This window comes from Scleropages formosus, chromosome 7 (assembly GCF_900964775.1).
Source record: "Scleropages formosus chromosome 7, fSclFor1.1, whole genome shotgun sequence".
NCBI classification, from domain to species: domain Eukaryota; kingdom Metazoa; phylum Chordata; class Actinopteri; order Osteoglossiformes; family Osteoglossidae; genus Scleropages; species Scleropages formosus.
In genome coordinates this window covers 2434116-2450097 of record NC_041812.1, presented here as the reverse complement: position 1 = coordinate 2450097, position 15982 = coordinate 2434116, and the positions used below count along the sequence as shown (strand labels likewise).

Sequence of the window (15982 nt, the reverse complement as noted above, 5' to 3'; positions counted from 1 at the left end):
ACCCCTCCACACTCTGCCCGCTCAAAGTATAATATGAGCTGCCACTGGTTTCAATTTGCTCGTCCTCTAAGAGAAAAGCAGCTGCACGGTTGAGCATCGCTACACGGTCTCGCTTTCGGCTCCATGACCGACGTGTTGATTCTCTTTATATCGCAACATTCAGCTTTGCGCGTCGCACATACAGCACGACTGACATAACCTTAGACCATAGGTTCTGGCGGACCTTGTCGTCGTCCGGTTTCCTCCAGCTGCTCTTACTGGCTCAGGATGCGGGGAGGCTGGTGCTCACACTGGGTGGCAGGTCCACGGGAGGCGCAGTGCTTTCCCTACACCTGGGCTTCGTGTTCGACCCGCACAATTCCCGCTGCCCGTGTCCCGCAGCCACAGCAGGACTTTCCCTCGAGGACCAGGCGGAAACCTGGAATACAGAAGCGGAGGAAGAAAGGCCCTATTAACTTCCAGCCAACAACGAGGGCTTAACAAGGTGCCCGCGGGGCTCGGCCCCGGAGCCGCGGTGTCCCGCCGCATTGTGCCCATACTTGGCACGATCTCAAAGCCACGGTACCTCAATGAAAGGCCATAAACGATGGCAAACGTTCTCAAGTGCTATGTCTACTTCCAAAATGTGCTGAAAATAAGAGGAAAGAGAAAAATGGGCAGAAAAACCACAGGACACACAGGGTGTTAAAAGGAAACGTCCGGCTTTAATTTGACTGCCCCTCCGGGAGGGACCTTTTGATGGGAGCATGCCGGTCGTGCACTGGAAGAGCCCCGTGGAAGCCGATTTGGGTTTTCAAAGAACGGCAAGTAGTTTGTTGCTGTCTGTTATCCACCGGCGGCTCCTGTGTAGCCCCCCGCACATCACAGAGCAACCGCATGAAACGCACTTCCGCTGTGGCCCAATGAAAGACCCATTTACACGGCACCCCAGTGCCAAACCAAGGACCGCAGTGACAAAGACACGCTGAGCGTTTAAGTCGCGAGTAGACTGCTACTGTCAAAACGGTGCACGTGCCAGTCATATCCATCTGAGCTGCAGTCGCTTACAACCTAGTGTATGAATTATGAAAATTTGCATAAACTGTGAAATGGCTGTACTACCTTCACATGCAATCAAGAACAGAGACAGGCGAGCGAGTGGTGGTTCTGCAAAAAACAGAAAACCCTTTTAAACTCTTAAACCGCTGTTGAGGAAGTGTTACGTGTTCAAGTCAATAAAAAGGCACGCGCTCTGATTCCCGGCCATTTTCACCTCCAGTGGACCGTTCCCCCAAGCAGCCGCTTGCAAAAATTGCCTCCGGGCCGACGGAGGAGAAGCTCATCCGAAAGGCGCCCCGTCATCTGCGGAGACCCCCCTTGCGCGGACTCGGCGGACGCAGGTAATGAAGGAGGGAGGCGCAGCAGGAGGCCTGGGCGTCAGGGAGCGGTGGAGCGCTGGCGGGCCGGACGGAGGCGTCACGGGGTAAACAGTGGCGAGCGCTAATGAGAGGAGACTCGTGGGATCGCCCAGTGCCGCCGCAGCGAATCGCCGGAGAAATCAGATCGCGCTTCAAGAGTGACCTTTACCTTAAATGCCACATGGCGTTAAATTTATTACAACCCAGCGGACATGAAGCGCGGCGACCAGCCCGTTCCGCAGCCGCGCCGTTCATCCGCCTGACCGGTAGGGTGGCGAGTTTCTCCAGCGATGGACGTAGATGTGCGCCGTGGGTCCGTTTTCTCAACGAAACATTTGTTTTTCTTATTTAGGGAAGGACATCAGCCGGTGGGAAGGGTAACAACACACAGTTATGAACCGGACAACGCAAAGCTTATCCCCAGATGTGGAGCTCCGCCTGCCGATGATGCAGGATGAGGAAACAATAAGCACAATAAGCGGAAATTAAAACCCTTTGACTCGGTTCTACTCCAGAATTAGGCAGAGCTGCATGGCTTGGCGCAGTTTTTAATGAAGGATAATTCTACTTTATTATGAGGTGCTCCAAACTAATTTATGCCTTTTGTATATCTACTAGTTGTGTTTTTTTTGTTTTTGTATATCTTGTTTCTATAAAGTGTTTACTTGTTACACTAGCAATGGCAAACATAAGAGTAGAGATCAGAGTGGTGAACAACAGACTGTTCACTTGTGCTTTTTTTTTTTTGCTCTGGGCGTTGAAAACAAATTCCTTTCACGTGGTGCCTCAAAGAAAAAGCATAGTTATGAAAGTGCTAAATTAAGTTAACCATGTCTATTTTTTTTTTTTTTTTAAATTCTCAGTAAATGTCTTTATTCATGGTAATATGTCTTAGAAAACGTGGACGGGACAGTTAACAGCAGCGATTTAATGAGTGTGGCGTCTGAGGACTTTTTAATACCAACAGCTAGGTTTGTGGCTGTTACCGTATGGAATATAATGCTGCTGTTGTAGAGGGTTATAATACAATTACGTGAACATCTGGTGCCTGTGATCTGCCCCATGTAACTTGTTAATTGATCACCTATAAACACATACAGACATACATATAGAGAAATAAAAATATTACGAGAGATCTAATGTAAGTAGCTCTCAGTCAATGTTCCTCAACAGGTAAATTACCCCCCCCCCCCCCAGGTCATAGAGACAACTGAGTACTCACCCATCTGTGCAGACAAAGATGCAGCTATCCATTATAATAAATAACTGCTTCAGTGCAGTGCAGGACTGCAGCGGTCCAGAGCCCATCCTGGCAGCACAGGTGCTCTCCGAACGGTACGCCAGTTCCACTGCAGGGTAATCTCGCACGCGCACGTATAGACTCGGGGAAATTTTAAGTCACCAACTTACCTGTCTTTGAATTGTGGGAGGAAACCAGAGCAGAGCACCTGGAGGAAAAACCCAAGCAAACACAGGGTGAACATGGAAACTCCACACAGACTGAGTGAGATGCCATTCAGAAGATGATTATAGCTGGGATAGTTGGCAGGATGACCCTCCACAGTCCCTGTCAGACAGTGCTGGACCTTCAAAGGGGCAAACGTCCAGTTAGCTCTGTCAGCAGGGATGAACTGTTACACGTCTCCTGTTGGGGGAGTCGTAATTGTGCGGCTTTCTGTATTTCACATCCATCATCCATCAGCTCTGAACGATTTTTAAACAGCATGAGACAGGCTGCCAATTGCAATCGCTTGTTAATTCCGAAAAAGTGACTCAACTTGTACGCTGCGTTGGAAGAGATCGATGTAAACCTGCGATCGTGGTTTAGATCAGCTGTATGTCTGGGGGGCGATTTTATGAAAAACATGTCGTTAGGTAACCTGTAGTAAGGAATTATTTGAAGAAAGGAATTGCATGCAATGCAAGACACAGAAGGGGAATTAAGAAGAGAAAAGAAACACAGGTCATTGCAAGAGTTAAACAATGTAACTTGTGACAAGAAAACTTTATTAAGTTAGCGAAGGAGAAGGTCAAAAGTCCAACGCGTACAATAATCATAGCAAAGAATTTCATCTTTTGAGTGTCAGCCGATAAATTTTCCCAATCTAGACTCATGCTGTATTTCCGAATTCACTGGTAATTGCAAGACAAATAAATTTGAATAGGAAGCTTTGGAGGAAAGCGTCTGCCGAATGGATACGTGTAAATGTAAATTTAAGCTACATTAATGGAGCGAAAGTATGTTTTCGCTACATTATTGTTTAAAATGTGTCCTGTACAGGGAAGATGTTGCTCTTTGTGGTATTTCAGTCCAGGACTAAATGGAATATTCCATATTCAAGGACAGTTTTTTCCACCGCAAGTTACCTTCTCTTAGTCATCCCCTCCTGCCTTGACGTGGTCTATCTTTTTCACGCGGGCGACTCGTCCTCCTATTGACAGCGCGAGCTACCGCTGAATGCCGGCGTGCCGCGGCGGAGAAGCCGTGAAAAGGACACGGGTTCCAGCCACTGTGGCGGGTGGAAAGGCTCCAAGCAGACACACGTGAGCGCCGCCTTGTTACAGTGCTCAGGAGAAGCCTGGAGAGACACCGACGGAGGACACAGGAAGCTGAAAGGACAGTGGAGTGGACACATGGCTGCCATTTGGCTGGTTTGAACACGTGTTTCTGCATCTGACGAAAATTCTCGGATTCTGCTTATGAAGCGACAAATAAAAGACAGAAACTCAGAGCCTCGGGTGTCACAGTGGTGCCTACGCAGGATTACTTATCTTAATATACATAACTTACTTTTACTTACTATACAGGTTGCTGTATATTACAATATTTATGTTTCGGGAGTGAGTGCACCCTACAGCACAAGCGCACGGTTACCGGAGATGTCCTTGTATAAGGATCACGAGTCAATTCAAGGTGTATAAAGTAATCCAAGCGTACGGGTCCCTGTCAAATCTTTAATAGACTGTATCAGAGCTCGTGACAGCGAGGCGCAGCTCTATGATGCAAGGTGACATATCGTATGAAATTCTATGCTCTACCTTGGGCCCGAGGGGCACGGAGGGAGCTTTTCCGTCCCGAAGTCTCATTATCGGTGTCAGGCCTGCGAGTCGGCACTCCGGCGTTCCAGAAGAACAAAGGAGACTGCGAAGCAAGTATTCGGAGCCTTTCATGTGTTATGAAATCCACAAGACCTGTACAGGTTCCAGTTTCCGAAGCGGCTCCTTTACCCGCGGTAACACGGCAAACGCGTGTGTTTTAACGAAGCAGTCAGAGCCGCAGACGCCGTACGAATGCCTCTACTGAACGGGTTGTTTTCATTTACTGGGAGTTCAGTGTTCGACATAGTCTGCTAATGGTCAGAACGGTCACCTCCGTCACCAACGACGACTTGAAAATATAGGCGTAAACTAGACTACGGACGAAGATGAATTCGTGAGCCGCGACCGCGTAGCACGGTCGTGATAAGCAAATCAGAAAAAACGTCTCAGGATGAACCTCCCGTGTTTCGGAACCCACAAATGTGCGGTCTCTCCGATCCTTGACCGTTATTTCGTCTACAGCTGCGTGTTTGCTTCGTGGCGGTGTACAGAGCGGTATCGATCGGCATTGCCGCCCCTTCGCTTACCGGAAACAGTCACTGCCGAGGCCTCCGAGATCTCCGCTCGAGTCGTACCAATTTGGCCCCTAATTGACGGGTTCAAAATGCTCACCTCCAGGGGATGCTGGGTGGTCTGGATGCCTGTGTCTGTATGCCAGTACCAATTTACTGTTCTCTCCATCAGAACGAAACAAAAGTTCATTTAGCAAGGAGTCCTTAAACAGTGAATAATGTGCAATTTAAATGTCTGTTTAAAGAAAAGACTCGTCATGCGCATAAAACGTTTGCTTTGGTTTAATGTGGAACGAACATCAAACTCAGCCTGCTGAACACTGAAAAACAGTCTGATGTGGACTGTAGCTGTCACAAACCTGCTTCTTGCTAAAAATGCCCATTTATAACAACCGAGGAACGTGTCACCGAAGGGTTAAACGCAACGCAGTGCATAGTATCGGGTCAGATGCGGTGCGTATTGGCGAAAAAGCCTTTAGTTAGTCTGCTGAGTTAATTGTGATGGCCTTATTTAAATATTTGCAATTTGCAATCGATTCACAAGGCATTCAGACCATCTTTATTACAAAGCGCACTTCAGTGACTTCAGACTTTGAGTCAGCTCAAGCGCATCATTGGGTGAAACTCGGGCCTTTATTCCGAATTCTTTCTCGCCGTTTCTGCATCGAAGGCGCCCCCAACAATGTGATCCTCACGCAGACCCGCTCAAGCAGGGCTCGCCGTGTTTCCGTGCGCACCGGGCCTGACAGGAGCCATTTATAACATTGACCTCGGCACGGAAATCCAATTACCCGCCGTGTTTTATCAGTCGCCCTGGCCGACGTGCCCAGCCATCTCGAACCCCGGCTCGCGGAAACGCGCGCTGCGCGTGCCATCCAATCACGCTGGGAAACCGCACGTGCGCGGCTTCAAATTCTATCCCTTTTAATTACGCCGCTGCGTTCGGGCTCCCGCCCCGCCTCCCGAAAGCCCGCGCTAATTCCACCTCATGGTGAGATCGCTGCCGCCACCCTCTCCCTTCTCGAAGACGAGTTTACATTCCCTCTCCTCCATCGAAGGAAAAGAAAGCAGTGAAATAAGTGCCAGTGGGTAAAAAGGTGGGTTACTCCAGCAGCGGTTTCCAAAGAATAGAAGAGCCCCCCTCTCACCTCCACCCTCCCCGATCATCCGGCACGGGGAGCTACATCTACGATTACGGCGCGGCGAGCAACGCGTGGCTGCTTACTCCAGCGGGCCGCTAAGGAACAGGAGCCGTGTTCGGTGCAGGCGAGAGACCGACGCGCGTTTCGATCGAGCGTGTCGGGCGAACCCGCGGTCCCGCGCATGAGCTCCTCCTCATCGGCGGAGAAAAGGCCCGGGTCGCGGCGACACGCAGGGCTTCGAGCTGCTCGAAGCACAGGGCTGCATTCTTCGTGCGGATACGTCGGTGCGATCGCGAACGCTTCCGTCACCGAACGTCCCCTGTATTCGAGCAGCTTTTCCATGTCTCGTACCCAAGAGTCTGGTTGGTTGGGTACACAAAAAAAGGAACGCCACGTAACGTGAAAAGCGGGTATTCGGACATTTCGTCTACTGAGAATAGTGAAAATATTTCTCAAACAAAACTGAAATGATCATGACGTGCAATAGTTTCCATGCGCAAAGGGTGGACATAAAAGATGGAAAAATATTGAGAGGACATAAAGACTTTCTAAAGCAAATCTGAATAAAAGAAATAATACAGTACCTTTCACGTATTTTGCCTTGTTATTAAAAGCAGGACTGTATAAAGGCCCTGGATCTCAGCAGTAGCAGTGTCGTGAGGCTCGCATTCACATCTTGCCCTTCAAACTTTACAGTCGCCGTGTAGCAGCATCTTGAGGCCTCTCGGCTCTCCCATCGCATCACGGGAGACATCAAGTCATCTTCTCTAGGCAGGTATGGTAATATTTACTCTAGCGCAGACTCGCATTTTATCTTTATCATTACAACTTACGAGTTTTTAGTTAATCATGGTGTAAACCTACAAAGGGATGGATGGTCAGAGCAAGAGGAAGAGCAATAACTGCAGTACACGGTGGAACAAATGCAGCTGCCATTACTTACAGTGAAGCCTCCTGGGGATATTCCAAGGCGATCCCAATGCGCTGTGTTTCCTCGGGTTTCGGGAAACATTCTGAAGCAAAACGTGTGAGGACAGCTGTCGAGGTCAAAAGCAAACGAGAAAGGAGATACAAAAAAACCTCTCATGTCACGCCGTCGTGGGATCGACAGTTTTATTCTTCATTGCCTTCATGGTCCCGCGTTAAGCGTAACGATATTTGTAGAAAGTCTGGTGAGATGAGCTACACGGAAACCGAATTTAAAAAAGACAAAGAAAGAAAGGAAAGAAAAGGTCAGCATTCCAGCATCACTTAAAATTTTTTGTTCATATTTCATTCATCCTTTCAAAAATGCCTTCTTCTTCTTCCTATTATTATTATTACTACTACTACTACTACTAATAATAATAATAATAATAATGCCTGAACACAAAAAAAGACCTGACAAAGCAGTACAAAGGTCAACACAAAGGTCAGGTAGGAATCCTATTAAAAGGCCATCAATATATTCAAATTGGAAGAGCAATTAGCAATTTAATTCTAGTTTACTTTCACACTGATTGATTGTCACCAGTAAGTCAGGCAGGTGATGTTTGCTGATCTCAGCAAAACACCATGTCACGTTATGGAAATTCTGCAATATTTACAACTTCCCCATCGCCATTGCCGTGACAGTTAATCGGGTGAAACGTGTTATTTGCAGGTTGCAGACGAGCAGCTGCATGTGCACGTGTGTCTCTTCGTGTGTGTTTATGACTCCTGTTAAACAGTGCTGTGATCAGCCAGAGCATGAAGCGATTGGATAAGAGAGAAAAATGTACTTTAGTTTTAATTTTCGACTATAAAAAATGAAAAATGTAACCAGAAGCAAAACCAGAACTGCTACGTGACAGTAGACCCCCTGCACTCCTCTGAAGTCATTCTGCTGCTCACAGCTGGGTGTGATGAGCCTGTCGAGACCACAGCCACATCTGGTAGTCTGTGCGGTGGGCTCAGTTCAACAGTTTGTGCATATTTATTATACAGCACTTGCTTATATTCCTACATGCTTCATATTCAGGTCTAAATTGGGCGGCACAGTGGCAGAGCAAGTAGTGCTGCTGTCTCATGGCGCCTGGGTGGTGCAAAAGGATGTGGGTTTGATCCCCGCTCAGTCTGTGTGGAGTTTGCATGTTCCCCCTGTGTCTGTGCGGGTTCCCTTCGGGTGCTCTGGTTTCCTCCCACACTCCAAAGACATGCTGTTCAGGTTCCCCCATAGTGTGTGAGTGACAGAGAGAGCGTCATCCACTGATGTATGGATGAGTGACGCAGTGTAAGTTACCGTGGTGAACAAACTAGGTTTACTTAAGACTTTCATGTCTGTAGCTATGTCTCTTTCTCTTAATGTAATGCATAAATTGTACTTTTCCTGAAATGTACGTCACTTTGGACAAAAGCTAAATGAATAAATGTAAATGAATAAGGTGTGTGGGCTGATAACGCTACATAGAGTTCATTGGAAGTCGCTTTGGAGAAAAGTGTCTGTTAAACAAATAAAGGTAAATGGAAACCAAATGACAGTTGGAGAAAGTCACCAAAAACATATAAATAACATAAATGCCAGATTTCGCTAGTTGGCGAGACATTCGGTAGATTGACAGACATGTCCATTACAGGCGAATATAAACTGCAAAGAAAACAAGTGAAAATAGACATTTGTGTAAGAATGTATCCAATAAAAATGGGAGAAAGTGAGTGGGGTGCTTATACATGACAAAGGCATAAAAGAGAAAATTAAAACTGAGCTTGCAGTTAAAACTGGAGAATCTTGTCTGGATGTCGACTGCGTCTTCACATTATGTGCCTTGTCACCGCTTATAATGAACGCTACAAATTTTCAAAAACTGATTTGTGTTTGATATGTTAAGTACCGTTCCTTTGCAGTTATCAAAAGAAGGCGCAGCAGTGTCTCTCTAGTTCTGGAAATTATTACTGTTTGTTGCCTCTTTTTATATGAGCACAAGCTGAAACTTGAATAAGTTCCACAACTTATTCAAAAACATATGTGGCAACAAAACTAATTTTATTGTCTTATTACCCAGTTTCATCTATTTTGGCACTTCAGATGTCAAGTTATAGAAAAATTAGATTTAGAAACAATAAACTGTAATTTTTTAAAGGGTCCCGCAGATTGGTGCCATAATTTTTAAGTTTAAGAAATCTGAGGAAGTCTCTGTATCTAATAAACTAATGGCAACAAAATTTTAATTGTGTTGCGAGGAACAGCTTACCCCTCTTTGTGTACAGTCAGGAAGACAAACAGGGTAAAGCAGGCGTACCACATTACATACACAAGAGGACATTGTTTAATGCTTTTCTTCTTTTCCGAGGCTCAAAGTATGTTGAATGCCATTTTGAACCTCAGTCAACTGATCTGATGGGATGCAGTGGTACGGCGGGTAGAGCCAGCGCTCCACAGCTCCCGAGCTGCTTGTTGGGCATGGGTTTTGACTCCAGCGAGAGCACGCACCGTTCGGATTTCACCCCATCTTCTATCGGTCTGAACAGTTACAACGCAAATCTTGCGATTTGCACCAGGATGAATCATCGGTGATATAACTCTGACCCAACCGAGGTTGATCAGATCGTAACCTGTACCCAGGTTGTGCTGCCTTGAACCCATGGAGCCCTCTAGAAGCTCTCTCTGCTCCAACAGTAACAGGTTTAAAAGCCTCCCCTTCTGACGGCCTGCGATGCTCAACACACCGTAGGGCCCAAACAGCAACTTCCCAGCAAAGGCCCCGCAGCCCAGCTGGATGCACACGCACCTGGACCTCCAGCCTTTCCAACAGCGCTGCTCCACACGTTCTTCATGCTCCATCATCTTCCTTTCCGTGGCCTCCTCCACGCATTCTTCCAATGATGCTGTAAGGTCCAGCAAGAAGTTTTAGAGAGCAGGGAAGCATCAGGTCTTATAGACCACAGTGCTTAACTTAAACGTGTAGATCACGTTTAGTTTTCCAAGCTTTGAATTAGAAGACTTTTCCAAGCAGTCCTTCTTTAATAAAACAGTTATCCGATATTGAAGCGGGTTACGGAGTAATGGAATTTTCTATTGCAGTTCAGTACATTAAACGAAATATTATGACTTGCGATGAAGGTGACACCCGTACGACTTAAGACAAAGCACAGGCTGATGGATGCAGCGCCATTCTTGCGCTACTCAATGGACCATGCTGTGCGCTTTTAGCGGTAGGCAATCAAAAGCCGACATTTGCGGAAGCAATCAAAACTGTGTGTAAACTCTGCATGTGCGTGTTTCTACAATACTGCTTTCACCAGCAGTACAAAAGAAATTCCATGCAGGCAACTGAATGATCAACCAGTGTGTGACACTAATTAACCCCTCATCTCTGTCAATGTTCGCAATTCAGTCGTGCCTAAAATTCTGTCCACTTGTATTTCATACGCCTGGTAAATAGTCCACATTAAAGGACTCCAGTAAAGAGACAGACGCCATTGACAGCATTGCATTTGTCAGTTCTGTTTTTCAAATTCCCACTGATTCCTGCTTAATATTTGATGTAGATCACAGTTGTTTTACATTCAACTAGGTGAAAGAAAAAAAGTGATTTGCTTGTGAAAGCAACCAAATATCTGAGTATTTCATGGGTTGAGTGAGAAGATATGAGAAAAAAACCAAACAAAAAGGAGCTGAAGAAAACATTAGAGTGAGCAGGCCAAGAGAAAGCAAAATAATTAATAGAGGATCCATCATGTCAATAAAAAGACAAAGATTGTCACACCAGTAAAGGGTTTTAGGAAACCACTGACACCAGAGGATGTCATCCTGTACTCTGTGTGTGTGTGTGTGTGTGTGTGTGTGTGTGTGTGTGTGTGTGTGTGTGTGTGTGGAGAAAGACAGGTTTTGCTGTTCTCAAGTCATAATACGAATGCCAAAATATAACCCTAGTGAGAAAGCAAATTATGCCCTGATGAATAAATGAATGGATGTGGAGAACAGACCCTCATAAAGGTAAAACACAATGGAAGGTGGGACATAATAATACAGTGCTCAGTTTAATAATAATAATGATAAGAAAAATAATAATAATCTCACTCACTGTCGTGAACTGCTTATCCAAGTCAGGGTCACGCCTGGAGCCTATCCTAGAAGCACAGGCCGCTAGGCTATTCAGGCTTTAGAGCACCAGCCCATTTGCAGAATAATAACAATAAAACCAATCATAAAAAGATTTCCAGAGTTTGAAAGTGAGGAGGCAGTTTTAACAGCATCATAAATCATATAATAAATAAAACTGTTTTTCTGCAGGGTGGCATTGTGTCGCAGTGTGTAACGCTGGTGCTTCGCTGCTACCGGGTGTGCGGTCAACAGTAGGTTTGATCCTCGTTCACTTTACGTGGAGTTTGCATGTTCTCCCCGCATTCGCTTGGGTTTCCTTGGGTGCTCTGGTTTCCTCCCACAGTCAAACAACATGTGTTTCAGTTGCCTTAGTGACTCTAAACTGCCTGCAGTACATGAATGTGTGTGCGTGTGATAATGTGTGTGGCCATCCTGCGACACACTGGCGTCCCGTCCACAGCATACCCTGCCTAGCGTCCTAAGCTTCCAGGCATACGGGCTTCCGACTGCCGCAACCGTGCATTAGCACAAGTCATTATTGGCAGTGAGCGAGTGATTTTTCCAAAGGTGCTACTTAAATCCAATTCAGGTTTCACTAAAATGTCGGTTTACGCATCAGTTGTGTAGATCCAGCAGAGGCCTGCAGAGCTGCGCATTTATAGCACGTGGCTTCGGATCCAAGCGCATCTCTGCGTTACGAGTTCACGGCACTTGTTACACTCAGATGCTCACGTGCAAGAAAATCATATCATATCCAGTAAAGGAAAAAGAGGTCATCCAAAGAAAATTTCACGAGAATCTGCTCTGTACTTCACATGTCTGCGACTATGTCTCTTTCTCCTAATGTAATGCACAAACTGTATTTCTCTGAGATGTTCGTCGCTTTGGAGAAAAGTGTCTGCTAAATGAATGAATGTAAATGTACGTGACGCCAGACTTTTCCCATAATGAAGCATTTATTCCGTCTGTGAGGAATGAATTTCTTTATTGTCTCATCAGACATATGAGCCACTTAATTTACTTTGTGCATTTTTTTCCCAGCTTTTCTGGGGTGGCTGAAAATATGAAACGGACAAGAATTTGAATATATAATTGGTCAGCTCCATGTGAGGGGTCTCGCAAAGGTTAATAAAACGCTGTCAGGGCAAATGAGCTGAGAGTAAGCGATACTGAACACTTTTTGGAAAATGTGTCCTCTTCGTGACCGCATTCCAGTTTGCCAGTGAAATGTTTAAAATAATTGCCTCGAGACTCATTTAGTCATTTAAGCACTTATATGGTGCAACATTTATAGAACTGAATGCTGTTAGGTGTCTAACCCGCTGTGTTGGCAAAGAGACTGTATTTCTTGCACATGTCAAACCTGAATTTCTTCCACGCATATCGTTATTCTCAATAAAACATGCAATTATGCTCAGAAGTGGTTGTCCTGTCTAGATTTTTTTATGCACAGTCAATAATTCTAATAGTCTTATAATTAAAATACAATAAACCTTTCCTGGTGACGAAAGCCAATCTGTATACAAATACAGGACATGTTACAGTAAGTAATGTGTACATTTGTGACGCAGAAGAACTGGTATTGTACAAAGAAACAGACAGAATATGACATTTAACATCCAATAACAATAACTGTTTTACTATATTATTCCTTTTATAGGGTGTGTGCAAATTTCCATGTTTCACCTCTTCATGGTCATCCTTCCTGTGCTGTACGGTACCTATTATATGGTGTGACTGGATGAACATTTTGCTCAAAACATGATTTGTGAACTAATCTGTCTGCGTGTATGAAGGCAGTTTTTGAAATCTATATTTCTGCATTGATTTAACAGCATAATCATGTTCTTGTTGCAACAGTGAGCTTGGTCGCACAAGGACACATCGATGTGCAATAGGATGCTTTCCGCAAATTGCTTTTTTGACTAAGCGATCCATGATTTGGTAATGCAGCAATGATATTTTCTGTAGATAAACTGGCAGATAAGAAGTTCTCCCAACTCCAACTCAAACCGGCTTAAACGCTTTAACCAGAAGCAGCTGTTCCAACTCCAACGTCAGAATTATCCATTTCAATCAAGCTGCAGGCACCTATTGTCTAATTAATTTGAAGCGTGTCAGATATAGTTGAAAAAAGTGATTTACAATTTGCAGAAAGGGTCAGATTTACACGCTTTCTTGCAAGATCATGTTGTTATAGTGGAGAAACATAGGAATTGAGTGCATTTTAAACTCTTTGTTTTGATCTGATTTACATAATAGCTCAGCTAAATGGGAAGCGGTGGGGGCGGGATGAACAATGTTTTTATTCTCCTCGCGAGTGAAAGCTACTCACAAAACACTTATGGCTGAGAAAGCGGTAGCAATCTGTGCTTGGAAAATAAAAATGAAATACAGTATGAAAATAAGGGCATTACTTAAGTGTTCCCTAAAACGAAGTGCATCATTGACTGCAAAATACCACGAATACAGAGTGGCACAAGCAACGGAAAGCTGAGCAGTGAAAATAATCTCTGACTGAAAGAATATTTCATTTTTATTATTAATATTCATTTACATTCAATCAACTAGTTGGCACTTTTCTTCAAAGGGTCTTGGAACATTCAAAGACCCATTAATATATTAGGGCAATTTTATTGTTTCTTGCTTGGGGTGAAACAGTAGGGGCAGGGGTTTGAATCCTGCTCATCTGACTGGAAGGTGACAGCTTTAACCACTCTGCCACCTACTGCCTCTCTCTGCTTTGTCAAATGTGCCATAATCAGTTTTAAAGTTTTCTTTCTCAAAAGAAGAACAATACCTTTATGTCGCCTGAATAAGGAAAGTATCGAGACAAAACTGCACAGCAGATAAAGGTCTTCCCAAGTTTAACACCAAGCAAAGAGGGGCAGCAGACAGCTCAGTGGTTAGCCCTCCAAACCTGTATGGGTCTGAATCCCACTTACTGATACAGTTGCCTTGTGCAAGACACTTACCCCAAATTGCTCCAGTAAAAATCACCCAACTGTATACACAGGTAAACAAAAGTAAATTGCTCTGGACAAAAGCATCAATCAAGTGTTTTTTAATTTTATTTTATTTTTTTAATTTAACTCTTAGTCTAAAAAAGTATACAGCATTATATGAAAAGAGAAACAATTATGTTTCACGTTATGGCTGCTCGGTGTCGAAAGGAGTGACATGATATGCACTGTAAGAGTCACTTAAGAAAACCCTCTATTTTCCGTTGTCATAGATATGGGCACTATGACAACCAACCCAGAGGTCTCGGGTTTTGATTTTTTGAACGTGCCTCCTTCATCCACGGCAACGTAGAGGGCTTACCGCCGGGTTGGACGTCTCCATGCAGCTGGGCGTTCGCCAGGGTAGCAGCACTGCCTCTGGGATTGGAATGCACAGCCCTGTGGGTGCAGCTCCAGGTCTTTAATGACTCTCCTTTCAAAGAGAAACAATCGAAGGTGACATTAGAGAGGAGCCCTAATTACAGCCAGGCTAGAGGGGAATCTGTCACTGTGACACTCATTAGATCCCCATCTCAAGCGCCTATATGAAGGAGCCAAGAGAAAGATGGGCAAACATAACCTAGATGGGCCATGAAGCACTCCAAAAAAATCTTTCATCGCAGAGCAAAAATACACTTTTGTTACTCTTTCACACTTAATGCGCAGCAATCACAGCATCAGCGGCATTAGGCTCCTATAAATCAGACTCCAAGTAACAAAAGCACAACTGTTACGCCTTTATGCTTTATTTTCATGAATTAATGTTAACAGTTTTAATCTGTTTCGTTTCACACCTTAACAACTGATGACATGCAAATGGTGAGATAACTTTACAGCAACGGTCAGAAACACGGAATTTCTCCGCACTTTCTGTGTTTTCAAACACTGTCTCTGCCTCAGGGACTCGGCGACTGCTCTCCTTAACTCCAGTGAGCCGTTCCTGCATCGCGGAATCCTGCATCCTGCAGGGATCAGAATTTAGTTTTCCTCATTTCCCTCACGTAATGCATGCACATGGGACATGTAGCACCAGCTGTTTATAAGATTAACCCTAAGACCACCGGTGTCGCTCCCCAGCCTCTGGCAGCATACCGGCGGCAAGCCAGTAGCCAAATATCCTTTGGGTTTCTCCACACCAGCAGCAAGCGCGAGCTCACAGACACCTGTAATCTGGCCGCGTGAGTCTCAAAAAGGTGTTTTGTAAAGGATCTAACTAATTCATAAGTAACGGACAAATGTTAGCAGCAGTGAAAGTCCTTTGAGAGGCACCGTTGTGTAGGCTGGTCGTGAAAACGGTCTCCCCTTGACCTTGGGATCGATGTGCAGCATGCATCGTGTCTAAAGATGAAAGAACTCCATTTCAGAGAAACCTCTTATATAACCATGTAACCCGTCTCTTTGCATCTCGTATAGGTTCTCTTTCGTCGGTTGAATACAGGTAATGGGTCATAAAGCGCCTGATACCTTGACCTAATTTATGCTGTAATAGTATGTTTTCTGCTCGTCTGTAGTGCTGCTGAACTGTACTTAAAAAAATCAAATGAAAACCTGAACACTTTAGTGGGTAAAAAAAAAAAACACAGAATCGGTTGCTTATAAGCTGTACACCGAAAACTACGTAATGAATATTTCAAAATTAAACGTTAAAACAGCGCAAATAGTAAAAACTTTAACAGTTAAACCTTAAGTGTACGTCAGTCAAAGTAAACAGCGTTCTTAGCACTGAACACTATAAGATGTCACAGATGTTCACCTTGCAACTCATAAT

At 44.8% G+C, this 15982-nt stretch overlaps 1 long non-coding RNA gene across 1 annotated transcript; it reads right to left on the bottom strand.

Annotated features, from left to right (window-relative positions):
- Nucleotides 1-2860: 2860 nt before the first annotated feature.
- On the bottom strand, nt 2861-14783 carry LOC108928020 (uncharacterized). Its single transcript, XR_001965645.2, has 3 exons — nt 14537-14783; nt 9897-9993; nt 2861-7187 (listed from the first exon to the last, which is right to left on the bottom strand). It is a non-coding gene; the product is annotated as an uncharacterized LOC108928020 (long non-coding RNA).
- Nucleotides 14784-15982: the final 1199 nt, after the last annotated feature.